Source organism: Salvelinus sp. IW2-2015, unplaced genomic scaffold (assembly GCF_002910315.2).
Source record: "Salvelinus sp. IW2-2015 unplaced genomic scaffold, ASM291031v2 Un_scaffold3494, whole genome shotgun sequence".
Lineage (NCBI taxonomy): Eukaryota > Metazoa > Chordata > Actinopteri > Salmoniformes > Salmonidae > Salvelinus > Salvelinus sp. IW2-2015.
This window is the reverse complement of record NW_019944774.1, coordinates 45,539-61,612: the sequence shown is the minus strand read 5'-3', so window position 1 is coordinate 61,612 and position 16,074 is coordinate 45,539. Positions and strand designations below refer to the sequence as shown.

At 44.2% G+C, this 16,074-nt stretch overlaps 1 pseudogene; it reads left to right on the top strand.

Moving 5' to 3' along the window:
• The first annotated feature begins 2,956 nt into the window (after positions 1 to 2,956).
• Positions 2,957 to 8,968, top strand: LOC112075968 (B-cell lymphoma/leukemia 11B-like; annotated as a pseudogene).
• Positions 8,969 to 16,074: the final 7,106 nt, after the last annotated feature.

Sequence of the window (16,074 nt, the reverse complement as noted above, 5' to 3'; positions counted from 1 at the left end):
GTTAACAAACTATAGTTTTGGCAAGTCGGTTAGGACATCTACTTTGTGCATGACACAAGTAATTTTTCAAACAATTGTTTACAGACAGATTATTTAACTTATAATTCACTTTATCACAATTCCAGTGGGTCAGAGTTTTCCATACACTAAGGTGACTGTGCCTTTAAACCTCCCTTTGCCAAGATAACAGGTCTGAGTCTTCTCCTATAATGCGTAATGAGGTTGGAGAACACATGACAAGGGATCTGAGACCTTTCCTCCGTACAGAATCTCTCCAGATCCTTCAGATTCCGAGGTCCACTCTTGTGGGCTCTCCGCTTCAGCTCATCACACAGGTTTTCTATGGGGTTTAGGTCAGGGGACTGGGACGGCGATCGTAAAACCTTGATTCTGTGGTCAGTGAACCATTTTCGTGTTGACTTTGAGAGGTGCTTTGGATCATTGTCCTGCTGGAAGATCCAACCAAGGATCAGTTTAAGCTTCCTAGCAGAGGCAGTCAGGTTTTGTCCAGTACCTTTGGAAGAAAAACAGCCCCACAACATCAAAGATCCACCACCATACTTACACAGTGGGGATGAGGTACTTTTCTGCATGGCTATCTTTCTGTCTACACCAAACCCACCTCTGGTGTTTGTTTCCAAAAAGCTCCGTTTTGGTCTCATCTGACCATAGAACCCGGTCCCATTGAAAGTTCCAGTAATGTTTGGCAAACTGTAGGCGCTTGAGTTTGTTGTTTGATGACAGGAAAGGCTTTTTAATGGCAACCCTCCTGAACAACCTGTGGTTATGTAGGTGGCGTCTGATCGGAGTTTTGGAGACTTTCTGACCCCAAAACCCAACTAACGTCTGCAATTCTCCAGCTGTGATCCGTGGAGATTTTTTGTCCACTCAAACTATTGTGCTCGGGATCAATATAGACACGAGTCCTCTTCCAAGCCAATTGTTAACATCTTCAGTTGCTTTAAACTTCTTAATTATTGCCCTGATCGTGGAAATGGGAATTTTCAACCGCAGAGCTATTTTCTTATAGACATTTTCTGATTTGTGCAGCTCAACAACCTTTTGTCACACATCATTACTTTATTCTCAGGTCTTTCCCATAGTGATAGATGACTATGGGAACTTGGCCTGTGTGTCTCTTCATATTTATACCCCAGTGAAACAGGAAGTCATGGCTTACCACTTAAGTGTTCCTAATCACTCGGGTGAACTTAAAACATTAAATATGAATGGGAATATCCTTCAGCTAGATTTTACTCATAAGAATTTCTAGGGGTGACAATAATTGTGGCACACATGTTTTGGAGAAAAATATTTATTTAATTTATTTCCCATTTATTTTTTAAAATCATTTTACTTGAGTTTAAGGTTTGGTTTTTGTGAATATTTTGAATGAAATACCAAGAGGATAAACAGAAAATACCTTTTTTTCACAGCCATTTTGCTCATATTTACCAAGGGTGCCAATATTAGTGGAAGGCGCTGTAGGTTTCCACACTACCTTCCTTCCATCTATAGCATTTCTTCATATTATTCCGTTCCTTTGGCTTTGATGCCTCATGGTTGAGTATTGCTCTGTTCAAGTAGGCGCTCTGAGAGACTCTGGGTTGAGGTCAGTGATGAAGTAGTCTACAGTACTACTGCCAAGAGATGAGCTATAGGTGCACCTACCAGAGGAGTCCCCTCTAAGCCCACAGTACCATTGACTATGTACATACCCAACGTGCGACAGAGCTGCAGGAGTTGTGACCTGTTTTTGTTGGTTATGTTGTCGTAGTTGTGTCTAGGGGGGCATATGGGGGAGGGAATGCTGTCACTCTCACGGAGGCGTCTCTATCTCTCTCTCTCTCTCTCTCTTCCTTTCTCAGCTCCCTCTTTCTTTCCCTCTCCCTTTCTCTCTCTTGTCATATATCTTTCGTTCCCCCACACCACACCACACCACACACACACACACACATTAGTATAATCCTGCCCCTAGGTAGCCCCGGGTTTGTTTGCATATAGTTCGTATTGCTCATATATGCATATGTGTTTGTCTGAGGAGATCACACTAACCATTCTCTCACTCAGGTTATCATATGACATTCTCTCACTCAGGTTATCATATGACATTATCTCACTCAGGTTATCATATGACATTATCTCACTCAGGTTATCATATGACATTATCTCACTCATATGACATATATCTCACTTCAGGTTTATCATATGAACATTATCTCACTCAGGTTATCATATGAACATTATCTCACTCAGGGTTATCATATTGACATTATCTCACCAGGTTATCATATGACATATCTCACTCAGCGTTATCATTATGACATTATCTCACCCAGGTTATCATATGACATTATCTCACCTCAGGTTATCATATGACATTATCTCACTTCAGGTTTATCATATGACATTATCTCACGTCAGGTATCATATGAACATTATCTCACTCAGGTTATTCATTAATGACAGTTATCTCACCAGTATCATTATGACCATTATCTCACCCAGGTTATCATATGACATTATTCTTCCACTCAGGTTATCATAATGACATTCCTCTCTTGTAGAGCTCTGTGATGAAGTCGACTGTCCTGGGAGAATAGGAATACCCTCTCACGTCATCGTTGTTATGTTGGTGCTACAGCAGGCGTCGTGCTGAAAAGGTCATTTGAGATCCTACGTTTTATATGCTTCGTTCCGACATGCCAAAAAATAATATATGTATGTTTGATTTGATACCTATGCTATTATGTAGGTGATTCAAAAACTGTTATTAGAGTATGGAGTCATTCATGCATTTCCTTTCGACATTTTTTCTCATGTTTAGTCAAATTTAGGCAGACACCTTCTTATTAAAAAATTAGGAACAACCACTTTACAATCTCTCCCTTTTCTCGCCCCTTGTTCTCTCCTTCCCCCCCCCCCCCCTCGCCCCCCCTCTCTTCTCTTTTCTCAGGTAAAGAATGGCCATCCAGCTACATCCTGCACCTCTTGTAAACAGACCCTTCACCAGCGCCTGTTCCTGCTTCCAGCACGCCCAACACACCCACGGCATCCGCAATTCTACCTGGACACACACCCCTCCAACTACACCCTCACCCCTCGCATGGCACTCCCCCCTCCCATGGGTGGCGCGAGACTCTCTCCCTCGTTCTCCTTACCAACCTTCTGAGGGGACACTTCTAATCCCTTCCACCTCCTCCGGATGGCGGCGGCCACTACTCAGGAGCACCACCCACACCGATCCCCAACACACCCACACCACCCCCGTTCCCCCTCCGGGCTATCTGGACACCCCGGCTCCCTGCCACCCACCCTCTCGTCAGAAAATTTCTCCCCATAGCTCCCCCCCCAGACACTACCCTGGAACGCCTGGGGCCAGAAGGAGATGGGGTCCCTGCTCTTCCAGCACCCCAGTGCCTTTGAGAGGGTGATGCGTCTGACCCCAATGGAGAACTCCTTCCATGGACTTCTCCAGAAGTGCTCAGAGAGCTGGCGGTTGGCAGACAATACTAACAACGAGGCCCTACACCTCCTTCTCTCGCCCACCCGTCGTGCCCCCCCAATGCACCGCCTTCTCAGTCCAACTCTCTCCAGTGGTCCAAGCCCCACAAGTTCCTCACCGGTACCCCCACTAGTCCCCCCACGCCTCCAGGAAACGCCAACAACTCCTCCCCAGGTCAGAACCAGGTATGTGCAGTGTTGTCCTGGATAATATGCTGATTGTATGTTTTTGTAAATGTCTTATATGTATTTACAGATATGCCTGTAATGTTGCCAAGACCATTTCCCCTATGGACAATACATAATTAATTTTGTTCATCTATTCAGCGTCCAGGCCGCAAGCCAGTCCAAGTCCTGTGAGTTCTGGTGGAAGACCTTCAAGGCTATCCAGAGCAAGCCTGACATAAGTCCCACAGATCCCGGAGTCACACAGGAGCCACGAAGGCGCCTACAAAGGTTGTCATCTGTGTGACCATGCTGTTCATCAAGCCTCACAAAGCTGACAGACACATGGAAGAGATCCAACATACATAAGTCAGGCTCCAATGGGGAGCTCCCTGAACAGGGGAACAGAGGAGAGGTAGAGAGGGGGAGGGAGAAGAGCAGAGGAGGGGAGGCGAAGAATGGAGGATGGACATCGAGGGGAGTAGGAGGAGGAAGAGGAAGAGGAAGAGGAAGAAGAGGAGGAGGAAATTGAGGATGAGGAGGAGATGAGGAACGGCCTAAGTAGGCCTGAGTCTAACCTGACCATGGACTCAGAGTTCCACAGGAACATGGAAAACGGGTCGAGGCCTTCCCCAGACGAGAAGCCTCATGGTGGGGATAGAGTGACGGAGAGCGGAGGGGTGGGTATCATGCACCCATACAACCACCTGGACAATCATCTGAGGCTGGCCCCTTCCAAGAAGACCATGAGTCTGGACAGGGAGAGGCAGCCTAATAGAGAGTCGAGAGAGGGGGGAGATGCAGGGAGGGGGGAGATGGAGATTGAGAGGGACAGAGAGCGAGCGTTGGACAGGGCGATGGACAGAGCGATGGACAGAGAGAGAGAGATTGAAAGAGAGGAGAGGCCCTTGATGAACGGAAGAATTAGTGGGTCTGAAGACTCTTTCTCTGGACTGTTCCACCGCCGGCCCACCCCCATCACCAGCCCCAACCCCTCCAACAAGAGAATCAAGGTGAGAACCCCCTTTTAGCTACTCCTTTAAGTCACTTATATTCTTCTTAAATAACTTGTTGTGTTTTTATGTTTTCTTATGTTTGTCGTTTACACAACTGTTCCAATACTATAAAACAGACTTTTAGACTGCTGAAAGAAGTACATCATTTTTCTCTTATCTAGTTGTATTGTTTTACTGGGTTTAGATTTGTTAAATTCAGTGTAAATAAACTTTAATTTCATTCTATTTGATGTGAAGGTGGAGAAGGAGTTGGAGCTCCCCGCGGCTCCGACCCTCATCTCCCCAGAGAACATGTATTCCCAGCTCCTGGCCGGCTACGCCGCCTCACGCCACTTCATCAGAGAACCCTTCCTCCATGGCTTCAGTGACGCCCACCAGTCCCCCTTCGCCACTTCCTCAGAGCACTCCTCCTCCGAGACAGGTTCCCTCCGCTTCTCCACCTCTCCTGGGGAATTCCTGGAGGGAGTGGGCGCATCGGGCCGCAGCGGCAGCTCCACCCCTCACCTCCTGCGGGGTCCCGGGCCGGGTCGACCCCCTAGTAAGGAGAGCAGACGGAGCGACACCTGCGAGTACTGCGGGAAGATATTCAAGAACTGCAGCAACCTGACGGTGCACCGGCGCAGCCACACGGGAGAGAGGCCCTACAAGTGTGACCTGTGCAGCTACGCCTGCGCCCAGAGCTCCAAGCTAACTCGCCACATGAAGACCCACGGGCAGTTTGGGAAGGAGGTGTACCGCTGTGATATCTGCCACATGCCCTTCAGCGTCTACAGCACCCTGGAGAAACACATGAAGAAGTGGCACGGGGAACACTTGATGGCCAGCGACGTCAAACTGGAGGAGGCTGAGAGAGGCTAGGTTACGCTAGGCTAAAGCTAAAGCTAAAGCTAAGGCTACAGGCTAGGCTAGGCTAACACCTCAGACTCATTCTGAATGAACACTTACAGGACTTCAACACGGGGCTTGGCTGGATAATCTTTCCTCTTCTTGAATATTTTTGGGACAATTTAATGTACGTAATTCTGTTTTTGTTTGTTCTTTTTGTCACAGAAACTGCCACCTGAGAAATATAAACAAAGGGAAACATGGGATGGGGGATTTTTCTAGAAACCTTTAGTTTCCTGCCAACTATTGATCTATCTGAGGATTTTATCATTTAGGAATCCATTGAGCCTTTCTACTGTGCAATAATGTCTGTATCTATTGGAGTTTTGTAAAGATATTGGGCATGTGATGGTACATCTTGTGGGGTTTTATAGGGAATTAGGTAGATAGCTAGTAAGTAAAAAAAAATATGCTGAAGATTTTTTTTCTTAAAAAACACATAACTTGAAACAGGTCACACTTGATTAGAAATACGATTTTAATTTTGATTTGTTAATTAAAAACAATTCCTTTAAGGAAACTATAAGTAAATGAGTAAACTTCTTAAATTATGATAGCAATTATTTATTTTTTATCTGTAATATTAATATCCTATTAGGTCAACAACAGACTACAATCCATCTCCTCATCGTTGACATAAAGCACTGAATGTCAATATGACAATAAAATTTACATTTTAGCATTTAAAAAAAAAAAGAAATGTTGATGTTTTAAAAATCTGAAGAGATTACAGCCAATTTTATACAAACTATTATTTTTTTAATATCAGCGTGTGTTATTATTATTTGATGCAATCCAGTCCCCACATTCCCGATATTAGCCGGGGACATAAATAGCGGTTGCTGACATAAACTCCTTAGATGCAGGATTAAATCACCATGGGAATATTTAAGATATATCCGTTCAAACTTGCTGTAGTAAATGTGGAAAGGAGAACAGTCCTATAAAACTTTATGTGTGTGGATGTTTTGGGAAGAGTAAAGTGTTTTATTTCATCACACATTATGTAAATATTAGATTTTCCTTGATCCATCATTATTTACAGAAACTAAATGTATACTAGCCCCATATTTTACATTCAGAATGTCCACTCTAACTAAAACAATCAAAGATCAGTGACTTGAGTTATTTAAGTTCTGAAAAATATACATTGTTATTGCAACCGTTCGCTAGATAATTGCAATACAGGTCCTCTCAATAGGGCTTCCTTCCTGTGATCATACTGTTTACATTTGAACAACATAGCGGCAATGTCCCTTACACCCTCTTGACACTTGATAAAGCTTCATCGAAACCAATTTGTTAAGTTAAACTTTTAAACATTCTACATTGTGCTGTACATTCCACTTCTAGAATCATTTCATTGTTCCTTCTGGGGAATTCTTGAACAGTAGTGTTCTCGTCGCCCTGGGTGAGTTCTGATCCCCTCAGGATTCAGCAAAACGGCCTCAGAATGGAATTCATATCAATGCCTGTGTTTCTCCACTGTGTGCTCTAAGCCTCAATCTGCCTGCCTGCTTTCACAGTTCACTAACTCAGCGTTCATGTATTAGTAGAGCAGCTTTGAAAAGGAAAAGGTGGGGGTTGTTCATTTTGCTTCACAAAGCGATATGGGGGTTTAACGCACAATAACAGATTTGTGAAGACACTGTACGTGGCGTTCGTGACTTTTAGGGATTTACAATTTGTGATTTTTCAGCTGCGTGGAATGAGGATGGCTCATCCTTGGATGAATCTAAAAAAGCCTATTTGAGTTACATTGAGTTATGGTAATAATGTTCAGCACAGCTGTTAGACTGATGGCCAGATGACCTTGAGATCTGATTGGATCATTCTTGAGGTAGAAAATGAAAGATTGAAATAGAGAAAATGGAGAGGGGATAGAGGGAGAGAGGGAGAGAGACGTAGAAGGAAAGAGAGAGAGAGAGAGAGAGACCCAAGGCAAGGATCAAAGTCATTCAAATGAAATTGAAAGCATATGAAAAGTGTGTTTTAACCCAAATGCATATCTACTGGTCAAATCTAATACCAAGGACATCAGAGAGAGAGAAAGAGGACCAATATTAGGGAAGATTGAGGCCACATCTTCCCTTAATAGAACCATCTTCAATAGAGATAATCACCTCGCCTCAAAGATATCACTTCACACAGCCTGTTTTAAATGTGCTGTGTGTGTTTAGGCAACTGGACATGGGTGTGCTCTCGAATGAAAATCTTCCTATTTATCATCATCTTGTTGACAGAAATCAGATTCTTACACAAAACACTCATCTCATAATGGTCCTCTATTTCAGATCAGCATGTGGAAATGGAATAGATTAGTTATCATAATGTATGAAACTGACTGAAACGGTGTAGATACCATAGAGACATGCATTTGGTGAAAACACATGTTGATATTCAGTAAGAGTACATCTTTAGTGTATTCCAATACATTTATTTTTCTATCAATTCTCACTTCAGAACAAGGTTGATAATAACTAAAACAACTGTTATTATCGCAATTGAGACAGCGGAGAGGAGAAACCTACAATTCCCACTTCTGAACAAGCTTCATACAGTATATTCCATCCAAGATATGGACCCTAGAGAGTTATTTTAATCCCATTGAGAAACCAGGAAGACAGACTCGCAAAACAGAACTAGTCATTTCATACAAGAACATTCAGTCCCAGAATAATGTTTACAGTGTTGAAGTATGTTAATGATGAAATCCTCTGTGTTTTGAAATAACAAAGTATTCTTTTCATACAATGTTTTGAATGCCATAACGAGCATTGTACGGTTATGATGGGGGAGGGATTTTAAGTAGATGTACATGAGTAGTTACGTATCATTTCTTGCTCACTGTATGACGATACACAGTGTCTTTGTAATATTGATAAATGATGTTGCATTTTTAAAAACAATTGGTTCCAACATTCTGCCTATTTTACCTTCCCAATCCAATTGTGATTCGATTCAAATGTTTAAAGTTGCTTTTTTTTGGTAAATCTATCCTAATATGGATTTTAAAAATATTTCAATTAGAAATCATCCAGAATATCAGAGGTATTTTGGGATTGGGATTCTGCAATGGGTTATGGGAGAAATGCTTTTTAAAAATTGTTTTTTAAAATCAGTTTTAGGAGGCGTTTATGGACAATGTCGTTTTTTCTCTTCTCATGGTTGGTTGAAGTTCTTGTGATGGCACTTAAAATTTAAATTTTAACACATTTTCAACTTTCATGACTTTTGCTCTTTGTACAAAAATCTTTTTCTTTTCCTTTTTTGAGGGATTGTTGTGAAAAATAAGTCGTTTCAAAGCAGCAGCAGTAACGTCGGCTGTTTGAACATATATGTATTTTTGTAATGTGTTGAAAAGAAAGTCAACAAATCCAATAAATGTTGCAATTGCCCATCTGAAGTATTTTTAACATGACTATCACCATTACTGCTAACATCTGAAGTATTTTTAACATGACTATCACCATTACTGCTAACATCTGAAGTATTTTTAACATGACTGTCACCATTACTGCTAACATCTGAAGTATTTTTAACATGACTGTCACCATTACTGCTAACATCTGAAGTATTTTTAACATGACTATCACCATTACTGCTAACATCTGAAGTAGTATTAACATTAATATCACTATTACTAATAACATTATCATCTTTTACATGACCATCATTGCATCTTTAGTTGTTTATTTTACAATAACCACCAATAGGCTTGATTAAACCTGGCTGTCTCTAATGACTGGTGCTTGAAACCTTGCCCTCAGTAGCCCCGTTTATACCTGGTGCCTACATGGGTTCTTTGTCCTGATCTTGTGGACACATTCTGATTGTGTCCACATTTCCAGAAATGTGTCTACACACATGGTATTAAAATATGTCTGTTATCCACTGGAACCAGAGACTGTGAGACATCCCACTCTCAACTTTTTTCAGGTTCATAAACAGTCAATGAACTAAGCAGACCAGACCCAGCTGCTAATGTATTGGTGCCTATGGGAGAGCCACCATGTTAACCAGACCCGAACTGATCATTCTTTTCAATGGTAAATGACCTGAGTGGGACATCTTCATTTATCCACCATCTTGTTACTAGAACACTTGAACCTACGTGACCCCTCCGTGACCCCTTTGGGCTTCATTTCCTTATTTCCTGAAAGGCCATGCAAGGTCTTATTAGCCAGACAGGTGGGGACTTTCACCAAAGACAACGATGGAGGTGGAGAGGAGGAGAGGATGAATAATTAAGTAACTACTCCACCACCCAATTAACACACTGACACAATAACTGAGCCCTCAACTTGAAGGGGGGAAGACAAATAAGGTGGCACCAGGAAATGCTTGGTACACCAGAGGGGTGTGTTCAGGAGGGTGCAACGTTCTGTAATGTTGTAGATAAATAGTGTGATGTATGATTCTGAAGTCTACATGACTATGGGGATTATGTGCTCATAAGGGGGGTGAATTCTAGTTTCCACCTTTTTCCCAGATTTTTCCTCTTAGTCATTAACTGATGTCAATAAGAGATTAACGATACGTTTCACTGGAAGTTAGGATTCACTCCAATAGCTAGCAGTAAATAACACTAATCTGCAGATTATCTTTAACCTGTGGAACTGTTAGAAACATATATTGGCTTCAGAGCTTAGTTTACTAGCTGATTTAGCAGATGGGGCCCTGCTGTGAGATCTATAAAACAGCTATAGATTACACAATCTATTCAATCTGTGTGGAAGTAGTTCAGCGTTACAGCGTGATTTACATTTTGAAGGCGTAGACTGTATTCACGGTAAACTCTGCATGTGTCGGCTCAATCGGAAATTACCTTTACATTTCTATCACAGAATCTGTAACGCTTCAGCAAAACACATTGAATAAAGATCTGCTTTAACTCAACCGTGTGGTAAATATAGAGCCCAGCAAACACGTATTAAGATGTTGGACCATAAAAAGCCAGATTACAAAGACAAGGCAGCGTGTAGAAGGAAGTCATTTGCTCATAAAATGCATAGATAACATCTCCGATATCTATAACACTTGAGAGATAGTCTTGTTCCTAGAAGTAAGTAATTTTCTTTCATACACTTATGTAGCTCTCTCCGAAGATAAAGTAGAACAGATGAATTGATTTTTGTGGCCACAATAAATACTTTAGCTACAGTAGCTAACTATTTATGAGTAGCTGTAAAGTTTTGGTTAAAAGAAATCTGTTGAAGTAAAGCTCATATATATGGGCTTAAAGAAAACCTTTCCCAGCCTATTAGCAACTTGTCAAAGGAGTCTGTGTAATGTCTCCCGTCTTTAAACACAGCAACTTTAAGCAACCATAAGTGACTCCAATAATTTCCGTCAGTAGATATTCTACAGATCGTACTACCTCGGTTCTATGAAAAACATATGATTATCACGCACGCACACACATCATAAACAAAAAGACAAGACATAACATTCCATCATCATGCTCAATCACAAAACTGCATATTTCCACCCCGTTTCCAGGATGTGTATGAACTAGTGTCAAAGCTCCAAGCAGCTCTTCCACCCCCAGTCGTCTCATCACATCACCAACAGCTCTTCCACCCCCAGTCGTCTCATCACATCACCAACAGCTCTTCCACCCCCAGTCGTCCTTCTTCACATCACCAACAGCTCTTCCACCCCCAGTCGTTCATCACATCACCAGCAGTCTTCCACCCCCAGTCGTCTCATCACATCACCAACAGCTCTTCCACCCCCAGTCGTCTCATCACATCACCAAGCAGCTCTTCCACCCCAGTCATCTCATCACATGGCTCCAAGCAGCTCTTCCCACCCAGTCGTCTCATCACATCACCAAGCAGCTCTTCCACCCCAGTCGTCTTCAATCACATCACCAACAACCCTTTGCCGTGGATTAACTCACAATAAAAGAATGTGATGGCTTTAAAAAACAGTAGAAGAGGCAGGCTGCCCAGCCAGCCCAGTGAAAGAGGCTGATGGTAGGATGGGAAGGTGAATACTGTCTATAGTCTATAATTAAATCAGCCTGCACTTGATGAAATCAGATCACACTGGCAGGCCACAGGCTTCACAGTTAGTTTGTTTTTACGACATAATTACGGTCCAAATCAAATGAGAAGGTTGAATATTTCACAGCGGCGAGCCGATAGACGAGCATGTGTACAATTTCAACAGTGACACTGACAAACCCGCCTGAGGGAGAGAGAGAGATGGAGAGAGAGCGAGAGAGAGTGAGAAGGAGAGTGTAGCGCCAGCCAGCCGCCCTACCGCAATAATTACCTGCCTGTGTTTAGGTACTCTGGGGAGGCTGGCTGAATACACTGGCATTACACCAGAGAGGAGGAGGGCGATGCAGGGAGAGCAAGAGAGAGAGAGAGAACGTTTGTGTGTGAGATAGAGTGGCGGGAAAGAGAGAGGGGGAGAGAGAAAGGTAGGAGTCTGTGAGAGAGGGAGAGAACGTTTGTGTGAGATAGAGTGGCGGGGAAGAGAGAGGGGGAGAGAGAAAGGTAGAGTCTGTGAGAGAGAGAAGAACGTTTTGTGTGTGAGATAGAGTGGCGGGGAAAGAGAGAGGGGGAGAGAGAAAGGTAGAGTCTGTGAGAGAGGGAGAGAGATAAAAATTGAGAGAGAGACTGGGAGAGGTAGAAAGAGTCAAAGAAAGAAAAGAGAAGGTAAGAAATAGAGAGACTAAATATGGAGACAAAGTGTATGGTTTTAGCAGGAAGATGAACAAACTCTTCGCTTGACTGTTCCTCTACAGAGAGGTGTCAGAGATAACAGTTATCACACAGATAAAACACAGGATCAGCGTGATAAAGACACAAATCCCTATTGAACTGGAGTTGATCATTGCCTCGCTTCACGCGGTGAGGTTAATAGGTGTTGTATCACACTTCCGTACACAACTTCTCAATGGGGAATGATATGCTCGTTTGATACGGTGGGCGTGCAGACTAAAGTAAACTGGAACATGTTGAACAATGGCCTCCGGTTGTCCTTCATTTTGAATGGGATTGTACGAACAACGGGCAGCAGCCAATTTATAGGAAGCATAGTTTATCATTTCTGTTTGAAAAAATGTACTTTTTATACCAGGCGACGTGTTTCTCCGGTGAATGAAACAGAAACAACCACCCACTGAGTTGGTTTGCTCATTTTGTTTCCTTTCTGAAGAAGTAAGCATACATTTCCTGTACAGAGTCTTTGTTCCTCTCCAGGTCAGAACGTCCTCAGGGGATAGAATCCTCTGATTCTAGAGAACCACAGCTGTTGAGTGGCCACGCTACAACCACACCGCTCAGCATCTCCTGACCACTCGTTCTAAACAGCTCTCTCTGTCTCTTTCCTTCCTTGTCTTGGTCCTTTTCTCTGTCTCTCTATCCATACCATTCCTCTTTTCATCCCTCCCTTTCTCACTACCCTCCCAACTCTCTGCCCCCTCCCTGTCTCTCCCTGTCTCTCCCTCTATCTGGTTCCCAGGGGCTGCCCAGCTGGGGTGGATTTTCTCTGGTTGCAGTCTCTACCGCAACCTAGCGCAGCCTACCCTGCCTGTTGGGCCACCGGTCAGAGTCAGGGCCAGTAGATTAGTAACTAGATATAGACAGCAGGATCCCTGGGGGCCCGGTTAGCCTTTGATCCAGAGGAAACCGGGTTCTATGTGGCGACTCTGTGTGGTCGAGGCCCTGGACCACAACCCTGCTGCCACCCTGTTCAGAAGAGGACGTGGTTTTACTGAGGACCGTGATTTCAGAGCTCCCTGTGATTCTCCCTGTGACCAGTCCTTTTGGTTAAGGGAGAATGGACCTCCTTACCGCTGTCACTGTCTCTCACTTTTTTTCCCCATGGCATACAAAGACATGCGTTGGAAAAAGACAGGGCGGGGGCCTTCCATTACGATGGCTTTAAAGTGATGTGTAATGGCATGTCATATGTGAACTCTGGTGAACTATGACATTGGCTGGCCGCTGGTGGTAGCGAGGTAGCCAGGACACTGTGGTGGCCGGTAGTGCTCAGTGGGGAACATCAAACTGTATGTGTCACATGCTTCATAATCAACAGGTGTAGACTAACAGTGAAATGCTTACTTATAGGCCCTTCCCAACAATGCAGACACAGATAATATAGAAATAATAACACAAATAATAAATACACAATGAGTAATGATAACTTGTACACAGAGTACCTGTACTGAGTCCATGTGCAGGGGTACGAGGTGATTGAGGTAGATATGTACATATAGGTAGGGATAAAGTTACTAGGCAACAGGATAGAAAATTAACAGTAACTGTAGGGACAGACACTGGAAGATGAGAAGCAAGTAGAGGAAGTGAACATTTAATAAATAACTGACATGAAACAAACAAGGACAGCGTCTGGACAGGGGAAACATAACGACAATAATGCTGACACGGGGATCAAACTGAGGAACAGACAGATAAAGAGGAGGCAATCAATAAAGTGATGGAGTCCAGGTGAGTTCAATGAAGCACTGATGCGCGTAATGGTTGTGACAGGTGTACGTAATGATGGGCAGCCTGGCGCCCTCAAGTTCCAGACAGGAGCGGGAGCGGGCGTGACAAGTCATAGCCTTGTATGTGATGAGTCAAAAGAGCGTGTGCAAAAAGGGTCAATGGAGATAGCCCGGGAAACTATTGGTTAACTATTTAACTAACAATTTAGCAGTCTTATGGCTTGGGGTTAGAAACTGTTCAGGGTCCTGTTGGTTCCAGACTAGGTGCATCGGTACCGCTTGCCATGTGGTAGCAGACAGAACAGTCTATGACTTGGGTACCTGGAGGCTTTGACTATTTTTTGGTCCTTCCTCTGACACAACCTGGTATAGAGGTCCTGGATGGCAAGGAGCTCAGCCTCAGTGATGTACTGGGCTGTACGCACTACCCTCTGTAACGCTTTGCGGTCTGATGCCAAGCAGTTGCCATATCGAGCAGTGATGCAGCCAGTCAAGATGTCATCAATGGTGCAACTGTATATCTGTATGAGGATCTGGGTCCCATGCCAAACCTTTTCAGCCTCCTAAGGGGGAAGAGGCGTAGTAGTGCTCTCTTCAAGACTGTGTTGGTGTGTGTGGGCCATGATAATTCCTTAGTGATGTGGACACAGAGGAACTTGAAGTTCTCGACCTGCTCCACTACAGCCCCATTGATGTGGTTGGTCGGCCCTCAGTTTCCTGTAGTTAGCTCCTACAATCAGCTCCTTTGTCTTGTTGACGTTGAAGGAGATATTGTTATCCTGGCCCCACACTGCCAGGTCTCTGACCTTCTCCCTGTAAGCCGTCTCATCGTCATCGGTGATCAGGCCTACCACCGTCGTGTCGTCAGCAAACTTAATGATGGTGTTGGAGTCGTGTGTGGCCACCAGAGCATGTGAGAAGAGTTGAGCAGTCTGAAATCCCGCACACCTCTCACCGCTCACCTCTCACCTCTCACCTCTCACCGCTCACCGCTCACCGCTCACCGCTCACCGCTCACCGCTCACCTCTCACCGCTCCCCGCTTCCCCTCTCAGCCGCTCCCCGCTCCCCTTCACCGCTCACGCTCACGCGCTCCCGCTCCCTTCCCCTCTCACGGCCCCGCTTCACGCTCACCTCGTCACCGCTCCCGCTGCCTCTCCCGCTCCCCGCTCCCTCCTCTACGTCGGCTCACCTGCTCAACCGCTACAGCCGCGCTCCCCGCTCCCGCTCACTCAGCTACACGCCTCACCGCTCACCGCTTCAACCGCTCCTCACTCCCGCCTCTCACCGCTCACCGTCCTCACCGCCTCACCTCTCTCACGCTCCCCGCTCCCCTCTTCCCGGCCTCCTATCCCTCCCCTCTCCCGCTCTCCCCTCTTTCACCGCTCCCCGCTCACCGCTCCCCTCTCACCGCTCCCCGCTCCCCTCTCCCCTCTCCCCTATCTCCTCTCCCCTCTCCCCGCTCCCCGCTCCAGAGCTCCATGTCCTCCACCAAATAACGCTCTGTGCTCACAGGGGGGGAAAAACGCTGCTCCAAATTCACTCTGTTCATTAAATTCACAATTTAACCTATACCCATCTATTTCTGTGGCTACTTGGACCTACCAAATCCATATGGATTTGAAAGAAAAGTATTTGAATGAACATAATAAGGTGAATGTAAGAAGCGAACATAATTTCAAATAGGCTACATGTCATATTGAACAGCACAAAAATACTCTAAATAGGTCAGGAGCCAGACAGGGAGCCTAAGAAGGAACATAAATGAATTATTTAGGCTATATTATTTCAATTATTTTAAGGCTAAAGCCTACAAAGAAAAACATTGTGAAGCATTTTGGAGTGTGACACAATAGGATGGTAAGGACATAAAGCCCTCAGCATTTAAACAACATTTCGTTGTATTGAATCATTATAGTCTATAAATTGTGCATATAGGCTGTGACTTACTTAGAATTAAATGAAAATTAAATGAAAATTGACTTAGTAGTGCCTTTAAATTCATTTTTAGAAAGACGAGTTTGGCCAGTCTGGG